Genomic DNA, 6833 nt, shown 5'->3' on the forward strand with positions numbered 1-6833 from the left:
GGCTATAACTCGTGCAACGGCCTTCTTGCTTAGCTGTAGAAGCTCTCCAGCAATCAAATTATACAAACTACAAGGCCTAACAAAAATTTGAAAACATATAAGCTACAAGTCTAGTTAAAATATACATTAGATTAGATTCAACAATAGAAAGCAATGTTATTTAGAATTAGATTCAACAAACCTTAGCAGTGTAAATAGCCATCTCCTCTAAACTGGACTCCAGACACAAGGGGGCATTCACATACTCTTCCCCTAAAGGTATCCTGAAGAACAAAAGCCACTATTCTTGAGTTTGTGAATTGCACCTCAAGATGAATGAAGCTTAAAGGGAATGAAAATTGTTTTCATACATTTAAATCAAGATGTAATATTTATTCATAAGTATATACCTTGCAAGCACTTAAAATTGTTGTTATATGTGTTGCGGGAAAAGAAGAAGTTTATACTTATGTGTATAGACGCACTTCCTGTATGCGATCCAAAGCTCGAATGTTATCAAGTGTGTCCAATGATGGGGAGAGACCTCTATGCAAGTAGAAGATCTACAATGAAACAAAAGAAAAGAAAATTTTCTTATAGTAAGAACAAGTTTGTTGTGCTGCACAGGGTACCAACAAAATAGTGTATAATATCTTTTTCTTTACCTGGCTTTCAATTCAGCATGAGAGCCTTTAATAGAAAAGTCAAGTTGATAACATATTTAACAAGAGCTGCAGGGCAACATAGTTCCTGCGTAAGTCCAAGAAAATGTGTGAGGATTGACATAGATTTGCGTAAGTCCAAGAAGATGTGTGAGCATTGACATAGTTTTTGTGAACATTTACTATGTAATGAAGATTTTAATGCAAATGGAATGAACCTAGGGGTCGATTGGTAAACTAATTATTTGTATCAAATGGTGTAAAATTGAAACTAAAACCATTTCAACTGGCCACGCCACTTATGGACTGTTCCTCCATATGTTATAATACTTTCATCATATATCACAAATATGAAATAGAATATGTAGCACACTGAAATAAAGCATTAAAAGATAGTGTCTAAATGTAATTAAATATATGGAACTGGTTATAAGAATTTGTACAAATCAATCAGAATGGGTTGAAATCAGTGCATCTTACTTCAACATTTCATGTAACACAGCCAAATCCAAAAGAAATCTCGCAGACAAACTACCTGAGATTTATAACCTTTATCTTCCAATATCCAATGGCTCCTTATAGGCATTAATACAAAGAAGCCAACTGTCAAAAACTGTGGCAATGATAAACATTTTGAAAAATAAAATTGTATTAGGTATAAATAAAAAAACAATGAAGAATGGTGTAGACTTGTAGCCAGAAGATAACACAGTGAAAATTGATGAGCTCTTTGTTATCACCCACCTCAAAGAAACGTGCATATCAACTCCAAGTGTCAAATGTCAGCTGTAAGTGCAACAATGCAAGTTTTCATCTGTGTAACTTGTTTTTCTGCTACAGTCAATGCTGATACATCTTGCTTTAACATAAATAGATTAGTCACCAAACAAATTATCAAGAGACCCTATGGTCATCGTCATGATTATTTGCTAAGCCAATTTCAACATCAAAGCCTCTAATATGAATATAGAGGATCATAACTAGATCCCATATGATTGTCATAGAGTGAGATCTGAAACATTGTGATTCAAAAAACATATACAATCTCTTCTAGAAACAACATCAAGTAAAATCTTGGATAGCAGAAAAATTGTTATGTATAATAGAAAGTTGTTTTTAATTCACCAAATAGAAGGATGTTTACCAACGAATAGTTAATATATTTTTTTGCACTGACAAGTGTGGGCGGGAAATTCTTGGGCTGCTACTCCTAAAGTCGAATATGATGATGTTGAATGCCCTGCCTCATGGAAAGTAAAATCCTATTGTGCATGTCTCCAAAGGCACCATTGGAATACATCTAATGATGTTATGAGATCTTATCTCTTTGCATTGGGTACCATCTTTGAAATACTTGATCTCTTCTCATTGCTCAGCTGATCGAGACTGCAGCCATAGTACAAATAAGTAACCAACTATTTTTGAGTTTGATTCTGCTCTAAAGGAAAATGCCAGAACCACTTCTTTTTCTATTACTAAGTTTTTCTGCATGTAATCACCAGTTTGCCAAGTTCTTTGAAGTTTTAACCATGCTCCATATATGCCAAAGTAAAATAATCAAGTGGGATGCATGTGAGCGAGAGATAATTATGTAGAACCTAGATGTAGAATATAATTATGTGCGTTCTCTTGCATTGATGTTTTCCTATATTGTACATATTATTATTTTTAATTGTAATACTGATAGCATGTTCACCGTGTCTTTTCTCTGAATTTGAATATTTCTTTTCATGTTTCATTTGCCGCTTCTTTTCATAGTACCTCTGAGTTGTACTTGTTTACTTACCAGGTTTTTAGGGTACTTGCTATTTTTAAAGTGATAAAACGTTAAGAGAGATTATGGTGATGATGAAGAGTATGCTATTACGATGCTGTCTTTTCACTTGATTTACATTCAATTTGATGCCTATTGAAAGGATTTGTTGTGTATAATAAATATCTCTTTCTATGAATGTGAATCAGTTTTCTGTCACTTTCTTCAGTTTTTGCCGAGAATGAGTTGTTCTCTTACTCTTCGCTTGGTCTATTCGTTGTGTTAAATTCTATTTTTGTGGGTATCAATAAACGTTTAGAAATATTTAAGCATATATGTAGGAGACAGTTATAGTTAGTAGTAATATTAAGGATTTTAGGAGAACTGAATAAGCCCTGATTCGAAGATAACTTGATAGAATGTCCATAGTTGTGTCGTTGAACCAGAAAAAATCTTGTTGTTAGTGATTCCTGTAAGGTGTTAGCTAATATAAATATCTATTTCAAATACAAAAATATAATAATGTACGTGGTCTTGAGTTAGTGTCTTTCAAAATGCCTTTATTTTGATAATATTAAAACTTTGGAACTTACAGATTGCCTGCCTTGAGTAAGATGTGCCTTCTTTACAGAATCTGTTTTTACTCTGGGAGTGGGAAAAACTCGATCAGGGGTCCGAGGGCTTCCCACTCCAATAATCTATTTTGCAAGTCACTTTGTTGCATTTGCAGGAGAGCTTTTCTTATGAACCATGGGGTGCTTTACTTCTTTATTTCTATCTAGAAGACTTTCCGGATTTTCTGCAAGAAAGCTATGGCCACAATGCCTATCCAATGGAACATCCTCTGAACACAAATTTGATTCCTCTGGTTCTTGCATAGCTAAATATTTATTTTAAAAAACCTGCTTGGAAGATTTTGGTAATTCCTTTCCTGTGTATGACCATGTACCTTCACTTCCAATGTTATGCAAAAGGCTATCCTGCAATGCGCCTTTCCTTTCAGAAGAACCCTGTGTCGCGCGATTTCATTCAAATGAGGATTTTTGGCTTTTTTGTTCTCTTATATCTCGTTGCCATCACAATTGCGACGCCTACCATCGCAATTGCGACGACATCAGGCTAAAATTGAAAAAAAAAAAGCGAAAACCACATTACCTTTTCTTGTCATCACAAATTGACCCCTAATGTATTAGTGTTACATGTGTCAAATCTTGATTTACGCACCAAATTTTTAGAGCGATCATTGATGGCGACCTTACTTCAACCATTAATTGCTTGTACTTACCTCTAGATCATGACATCATCCATAATCATGTCATACATGATGAGGCATCTAGGTGTTGCATGTCCTATATACCATGTGAATATGTAGCATGTTAATTGGGTCCACCAAGGAATATTGGTTTGAGGAACGAATGAAGCATTGAACTCATGAACTAGTTCCTTTGGTACAAGGGTTCAATGTGGCTTAGTGTTCTTTGAACTTGGTACAAGGGGTAAAAAAGGTTCAATGAGTATGAGAAAACTTACATTTTATACCAAGAACCCTTCTGAACTTTAATGAGATGATACTTTGGAAAATAACACTCTCGGTTACGGTTGGCTAAAAGGAGGACTTGGTCAACAATTAGCTTGAGAAAATAATTAACCAAAAGAATGAGGTTTAGTAGATATGAAAATCTTAGTAAAACCTCATTTTCAAATTTGACTCTTGACAGAACCAATGGTTCAAACCAAAAGCGTTGAAACAAGAGTGAGCCAAAAGTAAAGAATAAAAATGGTGACACTGAAAAACATGAACTAAAAACTAGGCACCATGATCAATCACTCACTCTCTAGGGACACTGAATCGAGTAAAATGGCTTCACACAAGAATTTTGCAACATTATTCTCTCTAGTGTGTTTCATATATTTTTCCTCTACCCACTTAGAAACATAATCATTACTAACCAAAATTTAAGACTTACCATTTGATGAAGGCTCTATTGGTCCAACAAAATCAATTCCCACATTTGTCAAAAGGTGTAATAACTACCTATGGCTTTAGGGGCATTTCATCAGATTTGGTAGGTCTACCTATCTTTTAGCATCTATCATATTTCTTAGTGTATCATGTTGCAACCTTATGTAGATTTGGCCAATAGCAACTAGTTATCAATAATTTGAAGGTTTTCCTCTTTGCTGAAAAATGTCCTCCACATGGCTCATCATGACATGCACAAAGGATGTCATATGTCTCATCTTCTCAAATAAATTTTTGCATCACCTGATTAGGTCCTATATAAAACATTCCTCCAAAAATCCAAGAAAAGTTGAAGATTTTCTCAATCAGAAACTTTCTCTCTTTTGGAGAGAAATGAGTTGGAGTCCTTCTTGTAGTAACATAATTTGGTATATCAACATACCATGATTTATGGGAAAATAAAGAGAATAGATGTTTATATGCGATACTATTGTCACTAGTTCTAGGATCATCAAGAACTTGCAATCATGAGAGAAAATCAGCTACTAAATTATCCTTCCCTAGTTTTTCAACTATCCTTATATCAAATTCTTGCATTAATAATACTCACTGAGCTAATCTCCCTAAAATAGTGGGCTTATTCATCAAATATTTTATTGTTACATGATTTGTATGCAAAAAGATATCATAACTAGTTATATAACACCTGAACTTATAAAGTGCATAAATCACTATAAGTAGCTCCTTCCCAGTCATAGTTTAGTTGAGATCTACCCCTTGCAAGTTCTTATTTATATAATAAATAACATGTTCCACAACTCCTTTCTATCCTAGGACAATGCCTATGGCATAATCTAAAGCATCATTGTGTATATAAAATGGAAGGCTCCAATTAGAACCTCTCAACACATGTGCTTTGGTTAAGACCTCCTTCGGTAGTTGAAATGATCTATCACAGTCTAAACACCATGAAAATTCAAAATCCTTTAAATTTATAATGGAATTGCAATCTAACTAAAATATTTTATGAATCTCCTATAGTAAGCAACATGTCCAAGAAGATGTTTGACATCCTTTTGCTTTCTTAGAGTAGGAAAAGTATTGATCACCTCTATCTTAGTTGATTCAACTTGAATACCGAGTGATGAAATTAAGTTTACCAAGACAACTCCTTCCATCATCATGTAGAATTTTCACTATTTAGAGAAAGCTTAGACTCTTGACATCTTTTGAGGAATTTGTCTAATTATATTATGCTTCTTCAAAGGTGGATCCATATGCAATGAAGTCATCCATATAAATCTCCATACAATCAATAGATATATCATAAAATATACTAATCTTCATACATAGACCAAATGGTAGAACTTAATATGAAAATGTTCCCCAAGGGTAGGTAAAGGTAGTTTTATATCAATCTTCTAGTGCTATCTTGATTTTCTTGTACCCACTAAACCCATCAAAAAAGGAAAAATATTGCTTGCCAGCCAAATTATCAAGCACTTGATCAATAAAAGGAAAGGGGAAAGGGTCCTTCTTAGTTGCTGAGTTGAGTTGTTTGTAATCGACACAAACTCTACATTTATGTGCCCCTCCCTCCCCCCCCCCCTCCTTATTAGGTACTATGACCAAAGGGTAAACCCATTGGATGTTAGAAATGGGGTAAATGAATCCAACATTTAGTAAGTTTTTCAATTCAGTCTTCATAATGTCCCTTAATACTGGATTGATTCTTCTTTGTGACTGCCTCAAGGGTTTGCATTTTGGGCTTATGTAGATTCTATGGGTATAAAGCTTGGGATCAAGCCCTTTCATATCCATTTTTTCCCATGCAAATTCTTGTTGGTTCTCTTGTAGAAACTTAAGAAAACTCTCTTGGTGGGTAGGAGAGAGACTCTTGCTTAACACTAAACTCATTACCTAGACTTACTTCTATTTTGGACACCTTTTCTAACATTATTACTTCTAAAATTTAGATGAGTGAAACTCATGAGGTAGTAATGTGTGAAGGTATTGGGATGTCATAGGAAAGTTGGATGTAGTTTTAGGAGTAAGGATTATTTCTAAGAAACAATCATTTTCATGACATAGTGTGGAGTTTACACCATAGTCATTGGATAGGATAGTTGTGAGAATATCATCATCTTCTTGAGAAACCATAATGGATTCCTATCAATTACCATAAGTTGGATTACTAAATTAGCTTCTTGTTCATTGTCACCTAAGTCAGGCCAAAAGGCTTGATCATCTTGTAAGAGTGGTATATTAGGAGAATACAATGTTAATTTCTTAGTATTCATGACATAGGATATTTTCATTTTCTCAGTATGAAAAGTTATACAAGCATCACTAGTGGCTAACCATGTTCTCCCTAGAATAATAGGATAACCTCCCAAGGTGGCCTTGGGAGACAAAATAACCAAATCTACTAGATTTTTTCAAGAATCCAACATGACAATTATATCTTCAAGAATAC

General features: G+C 34.2%; 1 long non-coding RNA gene across 1 annotated transcript; it reads right to left on the reverse strand.

The window, feature by feature from the left end:
* On the reverse strand, positions 1-1250 carry LOC149550327 (uncharacterized). Its single transcript, XR_016354513.1, has 5 exons — positions 1177-1250; positions 645-729; positions 447-542; positions 182-263; positions 1-76 (listed from the first exon to the last, which is right to left on the reverse strand). It is a non-coding gene; the product is annotated as an uncharacterized LOC149550327 (long non-coding RNA).
* Between the last annotated feature and the right edge of the window lie 5583 nt (positions 1251-6833).

The sequence above is a fragment of the Cupressus sempervirens genome, chromosome 7 (genome assembly GCF_028749045.1).
Source record: "Cupressus sempervirens isolate cs-2001-9-10 chromosome 7, ASM2874904v1, whole genome shotgun sequence".
In the NCBI taxonomy this organism is placed as follows: Eukaryota; Viridiplantae; Streptophyta; class Pinopsida; order Cupressales; family Cupressaceae; genus Cupressus; species Cupressus sempervirens.